Source organism: Adiantum capillus-veneris, chromosome 14, assembly GCF_014529385.1.
Source record: "Adiantum capillus-veneris isolate H3 chromosome 14, ASM1452938v2, whole genome shotgun sequence".
NCBI classification, from domain to species: Eukaryota; Viridiplantae; Streptophyta; class Polypodiopsida; order Polypodiales; family Pteridaceae; genus Adiantum; species Adiantum capillus-veneris.
The window spans coordinates 96,459,476-96,479,348 of NC_140944.1; the positions used below are offsets into that span (position 1 = coordinate 96,459,476).

The window sequence follows — 19,873 nt, forward strand, 5'->3', positions numbered from 1 at the left end:
AATAATTGCAACTTGAATGATCAAAGAGATTTTTCTCTCCCCCTTCATCACATGGCATGACTCTCCCCCTCTCTTGTATAGCCCTTATGGTCCCTTTAAATATCCTCCCTCATCAACTTGTAAAAGCACCATCCTATTGAATTTAGGGTGGATGAAATAGAGTAGTATTCATACTAATTGCATGCTAATTACAATGCTACTTGCACAATAAGTATTGTCTAGGGTGTAGACACAAAATACAATTGATTACTTGGGTTAAAAAAAGAGTACAAAAGGGGCACAAAGGAGGTAGCATCTGTTGAGCTCATGCATGACAACTTGGAACAACCTATTCTATATGTGATTTTATGCTCTAAAAATGCTCCACATGTGGTAACTTATGACCAAGGCCTCTTTTGGAAATTCTACACATGCCATACACTGCTTAGCATGCTCAATAGGCTAGAGACATGCTCCGCGCAGTTTGGTAAAACCTTTTTGGGTTTTTTTGGCCTTGTCTCCCTCTCCGGGTGTCAAAATGAGGAAAATTCCGGATGCAGTGGCGGTGGTGCAACCAAACCCTGTTGATGGTGCAAGTGGGCACAAGTGGAGGTGTGTATGCCTACAGGTGCAGGAGGAGGTTCTATAGCAGGTGTGAAGTGCATGTGCAGCCAGGTGGTTATGGGAATGTATGCTTGATGCGGTGTTTTTTGGCCAAAGGTGTGCTGCAAAGAGCTTACCATGGTGATGGACTTATGTGCCCAAGATGATGGTTTTTGGTGCTATAATGTGGTGCTTAGTGTGATTTCCATGCTGGTCGAGACGGCTCGTCAAACAGAGCTATGAGATATGCCATTTTGAAGGTGAAATTGGTTGCAAATTCCTGACAGGATGGACATGTGCAGTTAGGCCAGGGAAGTGGATGTGAAGTAATAGAGTTGGAGTACTCGATTTATGGAGCTTGTTGGACTTTTCAGATTGATGATCGGAGCTACGGTGAGCAAGATATCAGCTGTCAAAGTTTGGACGGGGGCCGGATCTGGGGCGGTTCGGCTACACTAGAAAATGTGCCTGCGGTGTTTTTTTGGCATCGCCAAGGTTTGGAGAGTTGGTATGCAGCATATGGGACATGCGGTAAGAGACGACGTGCCATTCCGAGGTCTGAGCGTGGAGAAATGGCCAATCGAAGTTGGCAGTGGACAATGGAGATGGAGCTACGAATGTTTGTTTTTTCGTTTTGGAGTTCATTGTTCGAGGACGCAGTGTGGTCAAAATGCCAAGCCGAGGTGAGGGATGGAAGCCTGGAATGTAGAATTTTGGTGGGATTTCACGACCGGAGCAGTGGATTTTTGAGCAGAGAATGGGAACCTGGCAAAGGCAGGCAAAAAACAAAGTTTTTGTTAAAAAAACAAAGGGATTTTTCAAAGCCTTGAGGCTTGGGGCTCTGTAGAGCTCCCACGTGTCACCGCATATAGCCCACATGTGCAGTGTCGAGCCAGAGTCTTGTGGTATATATACAAGGGCATGGCCCTTTCATTGGTACACAAGGAGAAGGGTGAGGGGTGCTCCCGTTGGGCCCACCAGCTATGGCGTCCGTGTCGGGCGCTTCTGTGGTAGCGGTGCACACAGAGGCGCCGGCGGTTTTGGGCGGCGACAGACAAGGTGGGCCGGCCGCGTGACAGGTGGTGGTGATGACGTGGCACCCGGGCTGAGCTGTTCCCACGGCCCATGGGGCCCCGAAGTTTTAAAGGAGGAAGGAGGGGGCAATAGCGACATCGCTATTGCCTCCCCCCCCTCGTGTAAGGGAGAGGTCGCACAGCAACATGCAAGGAAAGAAAGAAGGAGAGTCCGAGAGCCTATGCAAAGCACCAAAGGGGCAAATCAAAGGACGCAATTCCAAAGGTAAGGCCAAAGGGAGGGAGGTCCGGCCCACCAAGATGGAAGGACCAAAGCCCAATGTGCACACCATGTAAATGTTTCCAAAAGTAAACTAGGCCAAGTGTTGGCAATGCAATAAAATACTAAAAGAAGCTCCAAGTGAAGGCCACGGCAAGAGAAACTCACCCTTTTTTCTTTTTTTGGGCCTCTTAGAGGAACCCCTATAAAAGGTTGTAAATGTGAAAATTTAAGGGCTTTTTTTGCCTGTGTGAGCATGTGAAAGCTCTTTTTTGCCTGTGTGAGTAGGTGAAAGCTTGAAGCCTCTGTCATGCCAAGCTTTCCATTGAAGCTGCACACATCGGTTGTGCTACTCTCTATACAATAATACCACTCACTTGCCCCAATCTCGTTTGTTGCTTCTCCCCATCTCCCTCCTCTTCTCTCGCTCTTCGTGTATTGGTCATAGCTTGCAGAGGGTGTGCTTGCAGCTCGAGAGGTGCTACCGAGAGGGCAGATTAGGAGTGTCTTGTGATTCGGAAGGGTGAGTTGAGCAGTATGGGTGCATTTGTGTTGTGGGTGTTTTTTGCAATGTGTGAGGTAGTTGTTTTGTATGCTAAAGCGGAGCTGTTAGTGCAAATAAGCCAATTTGAAGGTGTTTTTTGAGAGGCTAGGGGTGCTGTGGAATCCCTGGGCTATAGAGAGGCAAGTAGTTTGTGTGCTGGGTGTGTTCCTTATTCCCCCTCTCCATCTTCTGGTGCCCCCACTGAGGAGCTATCTCATGCTCCAATTTGCGGTTTGAAGTGGTGTTTTTTAGCCAACAAAGCGGTTGGCAGATGGTCGAGATGTTTAATGGTCGAGGTTGAAGCTGACACAGATGGTGGAGCCAGGTTTTAGCCCCGTCTTTACGGGCGTCAAAGTTCTTGAGGATTGGTTAGCAGATTTCGAATGATGGTTACTGTCGATGCGTATGTCGACGGATGTGCAAAGATTACAGACGGTGCCGTTGTTGATGCGAGGACGAGCCAAGGTGTGGTTCGAGGGCTTAGAGAGCAGTGATCGAGAAACATGGAAAAGGTTTCAGAGTCAGTTTCTGGAGCTGTTTCAAGAGGTGGTTACGGCGGAAAAGGCTGTAATCGAGTGTCACAAGAACAGAATAATAGAGATAGACAACAAAGACAGAGAAAGAGATCTTTGTATTGATAGTGTTTGATACAAAAGAGGAGCAATAAAATATATGGGTGCACTGCGTTGTACGGAGCTCGAACCTCTCAACCACCCCCGAGCTTCAGTTCGCTTGCATGCAGCGTCTCACTCGCACTCGCACTCGCAGAAGAGAGATCGGTGAATGATCCCCAAAACGCACCACCCGTCTTTCTATTCTGGTTTTTCCTCCAAAAGCATGCGACCTCCCAAAATAGCTGCTTTTCTATTTTTGGTGTTCGGTCGACTCGACTTGCGTGCCAAGTATACCTGCAAGAATAGGTAAAAAAACGTGATCGCGAAGCGATCCGTAAAGGTTAGATTTTTGAAACATAACTTTCACAAATTTTTCAGCTATCTTCAACTGAACATAACTCCCAAACGGAGCCAAAACAGCCCAAGTCCGTCTCACCCAATCTTGTTTCTCTCGCTGCGCTCTTCGACGGCTATGTGATGGAAAATTTCCATAGCCTGCTCTGATTTGCTGAAAATCAACCTGCAAAACAGCATTTTCTACAAAACCGATGCAAAAAAAGCAAATCCCACTTTTTTCTTAATCTTTGGCCCTCAATGAGCATCAAAACATCAAAGTCTCTAAAGATTCAGAGAACCAAAGTTGTTCCTTATAACATAGGCTTCAATCGCTTGATACATCACTTTTCCAAAATCCCACGTTAAGACCTTCAAAAATGGCTCAGAAAGTGCCTTCCGGATCAAAAAAATTTATTGGACGAAAACAATCCACACATCCTTCTACACAGTGGACTAACTTTAAAACGACCAAACTTCCTAGAAAAACAAAATTTATTACTAAAACACTTCAAAATCAAGTCCTGTTACATCGAGAAACATGGCAAAGGTTTTAGAGTGAGTTTCTGGAGCGGTTTCGAGAGGTGGTTACGGCGGAAAAGGCTGGTGCAAGGCTGAAGGCGGTACGCCACGATTTAAGTAAAGATTTCTCTCTTTTCATTGAGCAGTTTGAAGCGTGTTGGAAACAGTTAGAGATTGCTACTAGGGTCAAAAGCAATCAATCTTTGAAGTTGTCAAAGCTGTTAGAGTGCTTGCATCCAAGAATTAGAGAAAAGGTCGAAGATGGTGCGGATACCTATGAAGACATGGTCTATCTGGCAAAAATAAAGAGTAGAAAGGTGAAGTGGAAGCTAGAGTTAGGAATGCTAAAGCCAACAGATTATATACCTGTTGCGGACGTAGCGAAGGGCTCTTGGGTCCAACCGAAGGTGATTCTAATTGTGCAAAATGCAAGGCCTGTGGGGGTAAGACCTACTATTGGTTACGTTCCTTGGAGGTTTCCAGTTTGTGATGTGCATGTGCCAAGGGTGGAAGAGCTTGTCAACAAGGAGAAGCTCCATGTCGAGGTGAACCAAGATGCAAAAGTGGTAGCAGATGTGGAAGTTCCAGTAGGGATTGAAGAGGTAAAGCAAGTTTGCATGAAAAGGTAGCGGAATGCAATAGAAATGCAGATGCCAAGGGTTCAGAAGCTGACGAAGAAAGTTTGCAAAGTGCTGAAGATGGTCAAGCTTTTGTGGAGAAACAAGTGGATGCAGGTGTTGATACGGAGTCGGTATATGATGCCGATGCCGATGAGGATACAAGCTCAATTTGCTGGGAGACAAGCGAGGAGGATATAGCGGATGAGTTCACATCCTATGACGAGGAGACGGAATCTGATGAACCTAAACTGGTAAAGGTAAAGCTGCCCTCTTATATGTTTGATGATATGGTGATAGCACATGTGCAAGAAGAGCAGGGAACAGAGCAAGCCAAGATAGTTGATGAAAGCCAAAAGATGCGACCTACAGATGATGGAATGCAGGTGAAGGTGGTATGTGGTGCCATGCCAGTGGCAGTGCTGAAGAAAGTATCGGTGGAATGTGCCATGGTGTTGCAACATGTGCACACTTTTGCCACGAGGGATAAAACAACCATGTCTATGGAGGAACTTGAGATGGATGCGGTAGAGAAGGAGTTTCTGTCTTCCTTAGAGGATCCTAATGCAGCGATAGAAGAGGTGATTGAAGAGCAGGAAACTGAAGCTGCACAGAAGGAAGTGCTGAGCGACCTTGAAGGGCCAATCTATGATGAAGGACTTGATGACAATGTAAGTGAGTTGGAAGAGGAGGTGCAAGAGACCATGCAACGAGTGCAAGAGATGTGTTCTATGGCATATGGAGGAGGTTCCAGGATGTGTCCAAGCTTTCAAAAGAGATGTACAACCCATGGTTGAAAGGTATGCTTGTAAGTGCAACTGTGCAGTATGTTATCCGTTAGATACGGGGTTCCTTTGAGAGGAGCTCTACTTTACATGGCTGGGAGGGAGGGGAAGAACTGTTGGTTCATACAGATGATGTGGTTGCAGAACTAGTTCTTTTGGTTGGTTCGAGTAATCTGTTTGCAGATCCATATAGGTTGATGAGGCAAGATGATTTCCAAAGAGGTGCTAAAGTGCTATGGGCCTTTTGTGTGCATGGATGGCTACGTGCTTTGGTAGGTCACTATTGGAGGTTGTTGCAGATGGATGAAAGTGAACAGAGCAAGGTGTTTGATCCGGGTGGAAGCTATGTTATGCAGGGGGTGGGGCAACCCAATTGAAGGTTTGGAAATAGGGTATAATAAAACAGTGTACATATGTTTTCTCATAGTGTGTGCCAGGTTTTGCAGTTTATAATGGAATAAAGCTGTTTTGTGGTTGAGCATAAATGCTCAACAGGGGGGTGGGCAATGATGGTGCAGCCAAACCCTATCGACGGTGGAAGTGGGCACAAGTGGAGGTGTGTATGCCTACAGGTGCAGGAGGAGGTGTGACAGCAGGTGTGAAGTGCATGTGCAGCCAGGTGATTATGGGAATGTATGCTTGATGCGGTGTTTTTTGGCCAAAGGTGTGCTGCTAATAGCTAAGCATGGTGATGGACTTCTGTGCCCGAGATGGTGGTTTTTTTGTGCTAGAATGTGGTGCTCAGTGTGCTTTCCATGCTGGTCCAGACGACTCATCAAACGGAGTTATATGGGGAGAGATATGCCCGTTTGAAGGTGAAAGTGGTTGCAGATTCCCGATGGGATGGACATGTGCGGCTAGGCCAGAGCTGGAGTACTCAATTTATTGAGCCTGTTGGACTTTTCATATCGATGATCGGAGCTACGGTGAGCAAGATATCAACTGTCAAAGTTTGGACGGGGACCAGATCTAGGGCGGTTGGGCCGCACTGGAAAATGTGCCTGCGGTGATTTTTTTGGCATTGCCAGGGTTTGTAGAGTTGGTATGCAGCATATGGGACATGCGGTAAGAGACTGCGTGCCATTCCGAGGTCGGAGCGTGGAGAAATGGCTTGTCGAAGTTGGCAGTGGACAATGGAGGTGCAGCTACAAATGATTTTTTTTGCGTTTTGGAGTTCATTGTTCGAGGATGCAGTGTGGTCGAAATGCCAAGCCGGGGTCAGGGATGGAAGCCTGGAACGCAGAATTTTGGTGGGATTTGACGACCGGAGCAATGGATTTTTGAGCAGAGAATGGAAACCTGGCAAAGGCAGGCAAAAAAAAAAGTGTTTGTTAAAAGGAAAAAGGGATTTTTCAAAGCCTTGAGGCTTGGGGCTCTGTAGAGCTGCCACATGTCGCCACATATAGCCCACATGCGCAGTGTCGAGCCAAAGTCTTGTGGTATATATACAAGGGTGTGGCCCCTTCATTGGTACACAAGGAGAAGGGTGACGGGTGCTCCCCTTGGGCGCAGCTATGGCGTCCGCGTCGGGCGCTGCTGTGGTAGCGCTGCAGGCGGAGGTGCCGGCGGTTTTGGGCAGCAACCGGCAAGGTGGGGCGGCCGCGTGACGGGTGGTGGTGATGACATGGCACCCGGCATGGGGTGTTCCCACGGCCCATGGGGCCCCGAAGTTTTAGAGGAGGAAGGAGGGGGCAATAGTGACATCGCTATTGCCTCCCCCCCCTCGTGTAAGGGGAGGTCCCACAACAGCATGCAAGGAAAGCAAGAAGGAGATTCCAAGAGCCTATGCAAAGCACCAAAGGGGCAAATCAAAGGACGCAAAGCCAAAGGTAAGGCCAAAGGGAGGGAGATCCGGCCGGCCAAGATGGAAGGACCAAAGTCCAATGTGCACACCATGTAAATGTTTCCAAAAGTAAACTAGGCCAAGTGTTGGCGATGCAATAAAATACTAAAAGAAGCTCCAAGTGACGGCCACGGAAAGAGAAACTCACCCTTTTTTCTTTTTTTGGGCCTCTTAGAGGTACCCCTATAAAAGGTTGTAAATGTGAAAATTTAAGGGCTTTTTTTCCTGTGTGAGTAGGTGAAAGCTTGAAGCCTGTGTGATGCCAAGCTTTCCATTGAATCTACATACATCGGTTGTGCTACTCTCTATGCAATAATACCACTCACTTGCCCCAATCTCATGTGTTGCTTCTCCCCATCCCCCTCCTCTTCTCTCGCTCTTCGTGTATTGGTCATAGATTGCAGAGGGTTTGCTTGCATCTCGAGACGTGCTACCGAGAGGGAAGATTAGGAGTGTCTTGTGATTCGAAAGGGTGAGTTGAGCAGTGTGGGTGCATTTGTGTTGTGGGTGTTTTTTTCAAGGTGTGAGGTAGTTGTTTTGTATGCTAAAGCGGAGTTGTTAGTGCAAATAAGCCAATTTGAAGGTGTTTTTTAAGAGGTTAGGGGTGCTGTGGAATCCCTGGGCTATAGAGAGACAAGTAGTTTGTGTGCTGGGTGTGTTCCTTATTCCTGCTCTCTAGCGGTGTCAAAAGCTTCAAATTATACCACTTCTTGATAGTTTCATGATATTTTTTCATTTTATTAATCACAAAATCACCTGCTACATCCGAAAGCCCCACAAGTGAGGCCGCCACAAGGTAGCCAAAAAGAGGAATCTGAATCGAGATCAGCAGCCAATTAAAGCTGACAACACTGCCAAGCACCTACACACCAAGTCACCATCTAGAACCATAGGTCCACCAAGAGGCAAGGGTGCCACCAAACTTCCTCCACTGCCACTAGGAGGTCGCTTGCCCTCGAACCGAGGCCGATCAGGAAACGAATAAGAACTCAGCAACCAATATTCCAACAGCACACCAGGCTACAAGGAGAGCCTTGCCCCTTCCAAAGATTTCCTCAGTTGCCTTGATACAAAGAGGAACCTACCACAAGCCTCTTGCATCTCGAAGAACCTCCAAATAATTGACCATCCTACTCCTCTTGGTGAAGAGGTGAGAGGGAGGGCCTCTCCCAAAGAAAAACAATTTAGGGGAGGAAGGGAGGGAATGGCATGGCTATGGGAGAAGCGGCCGTGAGCCTCCCTCCGAGGCAAAAACCCCCCTGCTCGGACAACAGCTGTCTGCTCCATAGCCATGCCACCAACCACTGTTCTCACGCCCTACTAGGCCCAGCCCCCTTCCATACAGGACGTCTTTGAGCCTCCCTGCTCTGCACCCTTCGCAAGCTGGGCGGAATGAGAGCTTCGTGAATCTTTACCACCATTTTCAACTACCATCATCACAATATTGTTCTCTGAAGGTATGAATAACCTACCATTTTCCTCTACCATGGTCAAGTTATCCTCCAAGAGTTCTTGTATAATTGTGTCTTCATCTTCATCTAACTCTAACATCTCAGAGATGATTAAGTATGTACCACCAGCAAACTCATCTTCTGAATCTCTGAAGGTCTTCTCATTATCCTGCAAGAGTAATCTCTTTTTCTCTCTCTCTCTCTCTATCTCATCATCTCAAATGCATGTTTTTTGGGTGTTGAAGGATCTCTAAGAACTTTTCAAGTGGTTGCCACATACAGGGGTCCCGAAAATATACCAGAAATAGCTATCAGAAATTCATAGTTGTTGTGCACCGATGCACATTATGAATGTTATGCATCTAATGGAGAACCTTTTGGAACCATGATTCAAAAGTCATATGTACATGCATCCAATCAAGACTAAGCAACAGGAAGAGCTCCATAACATAATTAGTTCTGAGATTTATATAACGTTGCTGTTTGAGAAAGCTGAAACTTTCAATTTAATGTTTATGCTCTACCAATTAGACAAATTGAAATTGAATCTTTTGGTGTGGACCATCAGCTTTGGGTTTACCTAACAAAGCCTTTCTAGAACCAATTCTTAGTGAAACATGGGTCTATCTGGCTAATCTTCCCGCCTCCACAGTTTAGGAGTGTAGACTTAGAATTTTGAAAGGAGGACAGTTCTTAGATAAAGGAGAACTCATTAATTCCCCCTTCAAATTTAACCTTATTGACCATTCCAAATTCTCTTTGAATAGAGGTCTATACATTCAGACAAAAGGAAACATGGAGTTTTCTAAAAGTAATCCTGACTTCTACACGGAATCTATTTGGAATGTTTTTTGTTCATATGTTAAATGTGCTTGCAAATTTCTTGACCCTAAAACAGTATCCGAATTCAGCATTATGTGGTTTGACCATGCTATCTGATTTATCCTCAACCATCTGGACCATGTCTTCCCTAAGAAGCTAGTGGACTTTGAACTATCCCTTATCTATTCCTGGCTAGGTGGCCATGCTAAACAACTAGTGATTGCCCAGATTGCTTTCAATATTTTTCTTGGGCTTATGCTGGATACTTTTAAAGAACTGAAATTTGATGAACCTCGGACGTATTTGACTACGTATGCAAACTACAAAGGTGTTAAGATTATCACCAATTTACTCAAGCCATGTATTTTAAGACGATGATTCCCTCTCACTAAAAATACCTAACTCTGTAGCCACCCCCAATTCATTCATGTCATTTTTGACACCTAGCTCGTCCTCTAATTTTAGTAGAGGAAAATCTCACAGCTTTACTAGGGGAAGAGGAAGAAACACCCCTATCTGACACCTTCTTAACTTATGATCAGTTATGATGTGCAAGTTGCTATTGGCCCTTGTGGAAGGAAGCATCTTTACAAAAATACCTCTTCAAAGAGTATATTTATGAACATTGTCTTTTTCAAAATGAGCTTCTAGATTGGATACACCCAAAGACACATTTTTGTGAGTGTTTTGACTTACTTTTTGGAAACCATGAAATACTTGATAATGTACTGATTAGTTAGAAGTATGAACAACCTATTAATGAAATTCCCAGGGAGCTGCCTGGCTTGGATTCAACGCCCAACCTCCCTTATATAGCCCCTGGCTACTGAATCCCTTGTTCCACACTGGCAGTCGGCCACTTATTGGCCCAGGTCCATGACCTCCCTTGGGTATGCCCTTGACACGACATTACTCCCCCCTTGGAGAAGCGTTTTCGTCCTCAAAAACAAGAGTGATGATACAATAATGTTTTCAACAGTGGCATCCTTCATGGATCCAGTTGTTTGCTTGTGTGGAACATGGTTCAGTAGGAGGTTCCATGAAACCAAGAGTAACATCTTGATTTTCCACATTGTTGTCCCTTTGTAACCATATTGTGTTACCAGCTCCTTTCCAATCATAGTGTGTAGACTCCATTGAGAACGCACATGAGTATGTGGAGGGAGCTATCACAACAAAGATGTACCCGAGAGAGTACCACTTTCCATGAAGAGTAACTTGCCGACATAACTTATCAACCAAGTCTAAGTCCTTGATTTGTTTTCAAAATTCATCAGTAAACAACTCCACCATAACTAGTGTTCAAGGTTGAGAACCAAACTTAAACATGAAGGGACTAAACTGAGTCACAAACATGCTTTGTGTTATTGTAAACAACACCAACTAGAGCGATATATTCTTGCTAATTGGATTGCTTGGTGCTAACATACATGCTTTGCATATCCTTTAGCACAAGAGTACACTTGTAAGTTGTAATATTCCTATCCTCTTTGGATTCTGACAGTATTGAGATGTGTTTTTCTCCACGGTTTACAGACACTCATCCCAGAGGACTGTTAAACGGGGATCACAATATCGTACAACATTGCTGAGCAATCAGCAATGTCCTGAATAACCATCGTGGTTAACTGGAAAACTCCACAAACACCCAAACCGAGCCATGACCTCTATTGGTGATTGGTAGACCCCAAAGTAAGCTCATAGAGATACTGCACATAGAGTGCAAAATGCTTCATAAGCAACAAATTGATGAATATGCATGCCGTTCCAAATCAGCCTTTGCTAAACACTAGGGCTCATAACACCTAGTGTGCATGCATTTAGCAAAAAATAGATCCAAACCTATATATCCATAATCATCCTTGCCAATACTGATGGCGAATATGGTGTTCCTGGCACACATTGAAGAGGAGTGTAAATAGTTGCAAAAAGAAACTAAATACTTGCTATTGCAATCAGTTGCAAGTCTTGCTGAAATGTTTGAACCATAAAAGAAGGTGAAACAGTGATCATTTCTAGGTACAAACAGTTAAACCTTTTCATAACAACTCATAGCCTTGCTATATGCATAAACAACCATTTGTAATGTTGTTTAGCTGCACTTGCACCTTAACAAGTAATTCTAAGTTTCCAACAATTTTTGGCCACCAAAAGTGCTTCTGATACGTCGTGCTAAAAATGGTCTAGAAAAAAGATTTGACCAGTACCTAGTGACTTTGTCGTGACACAAAACTGAAATAGTGGGCGCCAGTGTCAATCCCAGAGACTCATATTCTCCACATGTGGAATATGTCTCATGTAAGAGTGTCTGAAAAAATAACATCCTTCAAGTATGAGATGCACTTGTGCGTGGAGGTAATTGCAAACACTCTACGATAGGAGTCAGAGGGACCCTCATTGGTCTTGCTCCACACTGGCTAAACCGAACTCCTTGAGTTCCTAGACCATGTTGTATCTGGGGGTGGTTATGGAGCAAGCTCAATGGAGCGAGCTTTTTTTTTTTCCCACCACCTCTACCTCCCATTGCCACCCCTTACCACCCATGACAACCAACACCCTAGCCCACCACTGGTGGTTGGTGGTGTTGGCTCACTACCACCATCTGCCACTCCTCCTACTACCATCACCGCCCATTGCCACCGTGGTTCTCCACCACTCTTCTTTCTAGTGGCCTACTCAAGGACCTCCTCTCTCTCTCTCTCTCTCTCTCTCTCTCTCTCTCTCTCTCTCTCTCCCTCCCTCTCTCTTTCTCTTTCTCTACTCAAGGACCTCCTCTCTCTCCCTCTCTCTCTCTCTCTCTCTCTCTCTCTCTTTATTTTGTTGATTCTGTGTCTCTTTCTCTCTCACTTGTCTATCTTTACCCCTCCCCCCACACCCACACTCTCTTTCTCTGTCTTTCTCTCTCTCTCTCTCTCTCTCTCTCTCTCTTTATTTTGCTGATTTTGTCTCTCCTTCTCTCTCACTTGTCTATCTCTACCCCTCCCCCCACACCCACACTCTCTTTATCCCCCCCCCCCCTCTCTCTCTCTCTCTCTCTCTCTCTCTCTCTCTCTCTCTCTCTCTCTCTCTCTCTCTCTCTCTCTCTCGTCTCTCTCTACCCCTCCCTCCACACTCTCTCTCTCTTCCCCTTGTCTCTCTCTCTCTCTCTCTCTCTCTCCCCCCTCCCCCCACACACTCTCTCTTTCTCTCCTTCTCTCTCTCTCTCTCTATCTCTCTTGTCTCTCTCTCCCCCCACACACACTCTCCCTCTCTCTCTCTTTCTCTCTATCTCTCTCATCACACATTCCCTAATTGCATATCAAAATACAACAATGATATAATTCACTTTCTTGAAAAAAAACAAATATAATCATTTGCACAACTCAAGGTACATGTGATAGCCCAACAAATGCTAGATTATTACAAGTCTTTTTGCACTCAGTAAAGTTTTGATCTGGTTATCAGCCAGACTAGACTGATGAATGAACTTGTTTATGTCTATTCCAAACACTCTCAAGTAGATATAATACAAGTGTTTGCAAGCCACATAGGTCATTCCTTCCCCTGACCGTCTTTGGAAGTCTCTGCAAGTACAACTAGGATTCGTACCTATTTTGACTCGATATTTCTCACCACGTAACTTCGAGTTTGGTGTTTTTGCAATGAAGATTTCATGCTTACCAAGCTTTACCATATCCACTTGTTCGATGCCATTTCTAGTCCTAAAGCACTGTCGATCCTTTTCGATGCCTCTTTAGAAACACTTGTCCTATACCTTCCGGCACGTCTTTGCCCTTGCACTTGCATAGTTTCTGTCGTGATATGAAACCCTACTAGCTGCAAAGAATTTACTTCTAGCGCTGTTAAGTTCGTGCCCTGTGCCACTCGCCACTCAAGTGGAGGTCTTGGAGGCCGCATCACAATATTTGGACATACATCCCACACATGTTTGACATCATCACTACAAAACCATACCCATGTCTCATTGTTACGCCCCTCCCAGTTGCGTTTCCCCCAAAAACTTGGTGCCGCTGTTCCCTCTTTGCATAAATTCACCTTTTTCTTGCACTTTCCTCCTTTGATTTTTCCTTGGCAAGTGAAGTTAGACCCCGGTTTGCACCTCCGGATTGCCCACATGGTGTCATTTATGTCAACCTCGATGGCCCTAATTGTCACCCCTTCATTCTCCTAATCCATAGAGTGATCTTGGGTTACCCGTGATTCATCTTCAAATGACAACTTTCGAGCCTTTCTTTGTCGAGCAACATTTTGAGTGACATACTCTCGCCTGTGTGAACTATTTGCCTCCTCGCCTATAACATTGCCAAATGTCTTGTGTCGCCTAGTCATTGTAACCCGGTCTCCAAAAAACTCAAGCACCTTTGGAAGATCAGTTCCTCCAATTGCATCGTTCACAATGTGGCTAGTCTATGATGGAGTAGGTGTGTGAAATTGTCGTGAAGCTTCCCTGTCTCTAATCTTGCTTATGCTTGGTCCGCTTCCTATATACTTACCCTCTATATAAGCCATTCTTTTGGATTGTTGAAGAAGAGTGTTCCCAATATCCGAAACTGTTGCATTGTACAAATTGTTTTTAGGCTTGTGACCTTCACTTGCTAGCTAGCCATGAAGCGTGACGTGACTCTGAGAGATTTGTTTGAGGGATGACCTCGATGCAATAGTCATCTAGAGCCTACACAAAAAGAAATAAATATATTTCATTGATATCATGAAGGGTCTAATTAAATGGACATCCTACAACCTATTCTAGAATAAATTTGAAAACTTACAACAACAAATTTCCTTCCTCCAATGAGGGTACCTCACATGCCACCAACTCAACTAACACTCCATTGGGACTAGATTCCCATCTCCCACCTTTCCTGTTGCCCACCAAGCTCGAATGAACCAATATTGGGCCTCTGCATCTTCACTGCTTTGCGCGCACCACCACATTTGACACAGTCGCTTGTGCTTGTCTTGAAATGCATTGAGCACATATTTTGTGTTGTGGATCCCTAGACTTTGTTCCCAATGGAAAAGGCATGATCTCTCCCTACCTTTCATCACGATATTCTTGACCTCCATTGAAAATTGTGTGGACCGCATTCCAGTTTTCTTCGGCTTCATCTGCCATAAAGCCAACAAAATCTCACCCCATTGCGCTCTAGCACGTTGATCATTTGTTGCCAAAATATCATATGTGCTGTAGTGTCCTCTTCTTTCATCTCACATATGGAAATTGTCATTCATTCTTGGACACTGAACATCAACACAAAGCCACATTAACATTGAAGTATGTGTCCATATGTGTTGAGTATTGAACATAAAATTAAAACATGCCTCGGATCGTAAACATGTATGCCATGGTTGTCCATGTTGAGAGAGAAGGAGAGAGCACAGAAATAGAACCCCAAAGTGTGTAGAATACACACATGAGATGATATATATAGAGGGGACCTGGGTGCCATATATAGAGAAGCCATATATTGAGTAGCTTCACATATAAGCTCAACACCCCCGCTCAAATAAGGGTCCCTAACTGTGGATGAAAAAACCCTTGGGGGATCAAGGCAAAAAACCACAGCTCTATATACACCCACTGTTATATTATAAAAATCATTGAATATACAAGTGTTCATGAGAAGCTACATCACTCCTTTTACAATGAATATTTTATGAGAAGCTACATCACTCCTTTTACAATGAATGTTTTATGAGGAGTTACATTACTCCTATCCTATTAAATACAATAATGAATACAAAGGTTCAATAAAGAGGTGTAAAGGCTATCGATTAGCTCGTAAGTCTCCATGAATCTGCTATGTAGCTTGTCATCACTATCGTATCACCAAACATATTTTCATGTTGTCATCAATATGACATCACCAAACATATCTTCATAAATCTTTTATTGTCACCAAGTTTGTCTTCATAATCAATTCTTTGATGAATCCTACATAGATCATAGACTCAAAAAAAAAAAATTAGTCATGAAAATTATTAGCATCGCTAGTGAAATAATTTACGTTCACAATGTCATAAGAGATGATTCGCGACGCCACTATTTTGACGATATATATACGCACGAAAACATATAGTACATAGAGTATGAACGTAAAAGTACAAGATGCGTGATTACGTGATGCAAATGACATGTGTATATACTACATAAAACAACATTTATCAACGTAGTGATCAATGAATATAATCAAAATATTAACAAAACATCACCATTATATCAATAAAAATGAATAAATCATCATGGTATCAATGAAAAGCATCATGATATCACCGAAAATAATCATTGTATCAACAAAACAACATCATGGCATCACCGAGAATAACCATGGTATCAACGAAAAAACATCATGGTATCACCGAGAATAACCATGGTATTGAGGCCGTCCGGGGCGGGCAACAAGAAAGGCGATCTCTAAACACCCCTCAAGGCTCCCGTGCTGCTCAATCGGGGCTGGGGCAACCACAAGCACAACAAAACAACAAACCCACAGCCAAACCCAAACAAGATAGGGGCACCACCTAGTTATGGTATGCGAACTAGGACGCAAGAGATATTTTGGCACAACCAAGAAGATGCACCACACAACACACACAAGCAACCTCACACCAAGACACACATGAAATGGACCAGAGAGAGCTAGAGCAAAGGGAAGAGAGAGAGGAAAGGATCTTGCGTAATACCTTATTTGTGACTTGCAAATGGAGATGGTTCGTTATGATGCTATCATAGAACTTGTACAAAACTCACTCAATGCTTAGTGATTGCTAAACATTGCCAAAACACACACACACTGTCTTAGGGTGTGGGAGACCTCTCACCACAATACCCTCTTACAATGGACAAAAAACTGGCAATGAAAAACACACTAAAACACTTTCTAAAATCAAGATCAACCGATAAAAACTCAAAATACACAAGTCACCTTGAATTCACCAAACCGTATTGCATAAATGGAAGGACGAAGATTTGAACGTCGAATCACGCCTTTGATGCACCAAACCTCAATTTATTGATGATGAAGGAGCATATACAATAGTGGTTTTGAGATTTGTGGAACACACGCTCTCTCACATGCAATGTGTAGCTTGAAGGCTTCTCTCACACCAAGAGTGAAGCTCACAAGTGGTTGCTACACCTAAGTCTCTCCTCACGCATAGAGTGTTGGGGTGCTATGTGAGATGTTGGAGGTTGTTTTACAAGAAGGAGAGGGGCCTATTTATAGGTTGGAGACCCCTCATAAAGATTATTGGAAATCCTAATTTACAAGCTAACAAATCAGGATTATTATTTTTTGAATATCAAAACATTGTGGGCCTTCTTTGTCTGCTTGAGTCATGGGTGTGGGCTCAAAAGAGAGCATTATTGATGGTAGATAAGGTGAAAGTAAGTAAGGAGAGAGAGAGAGAGAGTTACTATACACATGTCTTGAAGTGAGGTGTCTTTTATGGTTAGGTCAATGACTATTTTGTGTTAGTATGTTAGTGGTTAGTGTTAGTAATCGCTAGAAAGTTAATGATATATTTACAATGGGAAGAATGGGGGGAATGGTTGAAGTGAGATGGTTGAATAAAGTGAGCAAATCCTTGTGATGGTGAAGCTTGAAGAAGTTTTGGACTTACTTGTATAGGTTCTCAAAATGACTATCGATCTTCTTCTTCGTCTTCCCTTCTTTACGCCACCGCCACCAAGGTTGATTATCGTGATGAAAATGGTAATTCCGTTGATGAGATCTCTTGATTTGCAGAGGTTAAGCATGGTACACATGCTTAATGTATGTATATATATAAGGAGTAAGATGGAATTGTACTTTGGAGATAATAGAGAGAGGCATAGAGATGGTGTATATACATGGAGAGCTCATATGAGAGCTATGGAAGTAAGAGGGGAGGTTAATGGTGAAGAAGGTGAGAGAAACCATTGAAGGTGCAGGTTTGAGTGAGGGATTGAGAGGAATGTGTGTGTGTAGAAGTGTGGAAAGAGGTGAGAGAAGACTATGGGCTACTTGTGAGAAAAATGGGCAGATTGGGGTCCACTCAAAAAATCATATCTCATCGCTGGTAGCTTCAAAAATCATGAAAAAGTTTGAGGTGATTATTCACAGCGTGGGATACATTTTCTCTTTTAATCACCGCTCCAAATTCGGAGTGGAGATGGATATTAAAAATACCACCAAAAGACCTGTTTTTTCTTCACAAAATGTCTTCAGTGGCCCCCTCCTTTGTTGAATTTGTACAATGCATCCAAGAGTGAGCCCCTCCTTTGTCATATCATAATACAAAGTATCCAAGTTGCCCTTGAACCATGCATGGAGGAGGATTATTGGTGAATAAAGAAATATATACATGGTGGGACTAGTGTATGGACTATTCATGGACTTTAGCTCAATGAGCACATGGTGTTAGAATAATGAGTAAAAATAATAATAAAAATATGGAGGAGTTATGGATATGGAAAGATATTGGAATCATATGATATGGTCCCTCTTTGAATTATTTTGGGTGAAAGAGGAAAAGGTATGCAAGTAAATAATATAATAAACGTGACCAATGAGTAGAAATCAATTTTTTGTTTTCACGAGGGTGAGGGTGAAAATGTGGGAGTGATTTGTATAAAGGAAAAATATAAGGTTAGAGTATGTACATATTGGCAAAAAATATACTTATGGTGTAAGAGAATGAAAGAAGGTGTATAAAGGTTTAATAAAACACACACCTAAGTAGAAATATTTAAATAAAATACCAAAATAATTATAAAAATCCCTATATTTAGGCCATATATATAATGCAATATTTACACACAAATAGGCCATAATATACTCTTTTTTTTTTCTTTTTTTTTTTGGCTCAACTAGCCTAGTGACTAGCTAGCTGAGGGTTTTTAAGGAGATATGGAAAAAGTCCCGTAACTCACACACGCCTATGTACAGTGAAATGGTAGGGATAGCCATAGTGTTTGGGTGAATTTGGTAGGGTGAGGTAGCTTACTATGGCAATTATGGAGAGCCGAAAAACGGCTATCAGTATCAACGAAACAACATCATGGTATCACCGAGAATAACCATGGTATCAATGAAACATCATCATGGTATCAACAAAAATCACCATGGAATTAACGAAATATCATCATGGAATCACCGAGAATAACCATGGTATCAACGAAACATTATCATGGTATCACCGAGAATAACCATGGTATCAATGAAATATCATCATGGTATCAACAAAAATCACCATGACCAAAGTACTAACAAAACATCATCATGGTACCACCAAAACCACTATGGTATCAACGAGAAATTATCAATAAAACGATGTAAACTATATCTCTAAAAGAATAATTATACGAGAATCAATGAACGATTATATCATATAACAAAAGATCATGTACCAACAGTAGCTCGATAGAATTTGGACGATCATCAACTGCTCGACTGAATCGGAACGATATGTAACTGGCTTCTGCAGCAAAGTTACGTCACTAACAAATATATGATTGATTAAAAAAAATAAAAATTGAGAAGTTTTCAATTATGAGAAAAATCAAAAGCATAAAGTAAAATTTTGATTTAAAAACATATTCGCAGTCCGGGACGATAACCCAAAATCGATGCAGAATTTAGAGAAACTTTCTTTTGCAAAGTTATAGACCACATCGATTCAGATGGCTCAAGCGAATAGTTTCTCATCGATTGCGATGCCTGCAACGGCTAGTTTCTTCTGCAAAGTTGTAGACCACATCGATTCCAATCCCTCACATGGGTAGTTTCTGAAAAATCATTTTCAATTAGCAGAAAAATCAAAAACATAAAACGAAACTTGCTTTTCACGTATGTACACATTCGCGAACGATAACTCAAAATCGGTGCAGAATTTAAAAAAACTTCGTTCTGCAAAGTTGTAGACCACATCGATTCCAGTTCTTTTGACGGGTAGTTTCTGCAAAATCGTTTTCAATTAGCAGAAAAATCAAAAACATAAAACGAAACTTGCTTTTCGGACATGTACGTAGTCCGTGAATGATAACTCAAAATCGGTGCAGAATTTGAAAAAAAATCCTTCTGCAAAGTTATAGACCACATCGATTCCGATGGCTCAAGCGAATAGTTTCTCATCGATTCCGATGCCTGCAGCGGCTAGTTTCTTCTGCAAAGTTGTAGACCACGTCGATTCCAATCCCTCACACGGGTAGTTTCTGTCAAATCGTTTTCAATTAGCAGAAAAATCAAAAAGCATAAAACGAAACCTGCTTTTGGAACATGTACGCAGTCCGTGAACGATAACTCAAAATTTGTGCAAAATTTGAAAAAACTTCCTTCTGCAAAGTTGTAGACCACATCGATTCAGATCCAATTGGCGGGTAGTTTCTGCAAAATCGTATTCAATTAGCAAAAAAATCAAAAACATAAAACGAAACCTACTAAAGAATTAGTAGTTTCTGAAGAATCGTTTTCGATCAAGAGAAAA

At 42.9% G+C, this 19,873-nt stretch overlaps 1 pseudogene; it reads right to left on the reverse strand.

The window, feature by feature from the left end:
- Nucleotides 1–7,969: 7,969 nt before the first annotated feature.
- Nucleotides 7,970–13,735, reverse strand: LOC147442793 (uncharacterized; annotated as a pseudogene).
- Nucleotides 13,736–19,873: the final 6,138 nt, after the last annotated feature.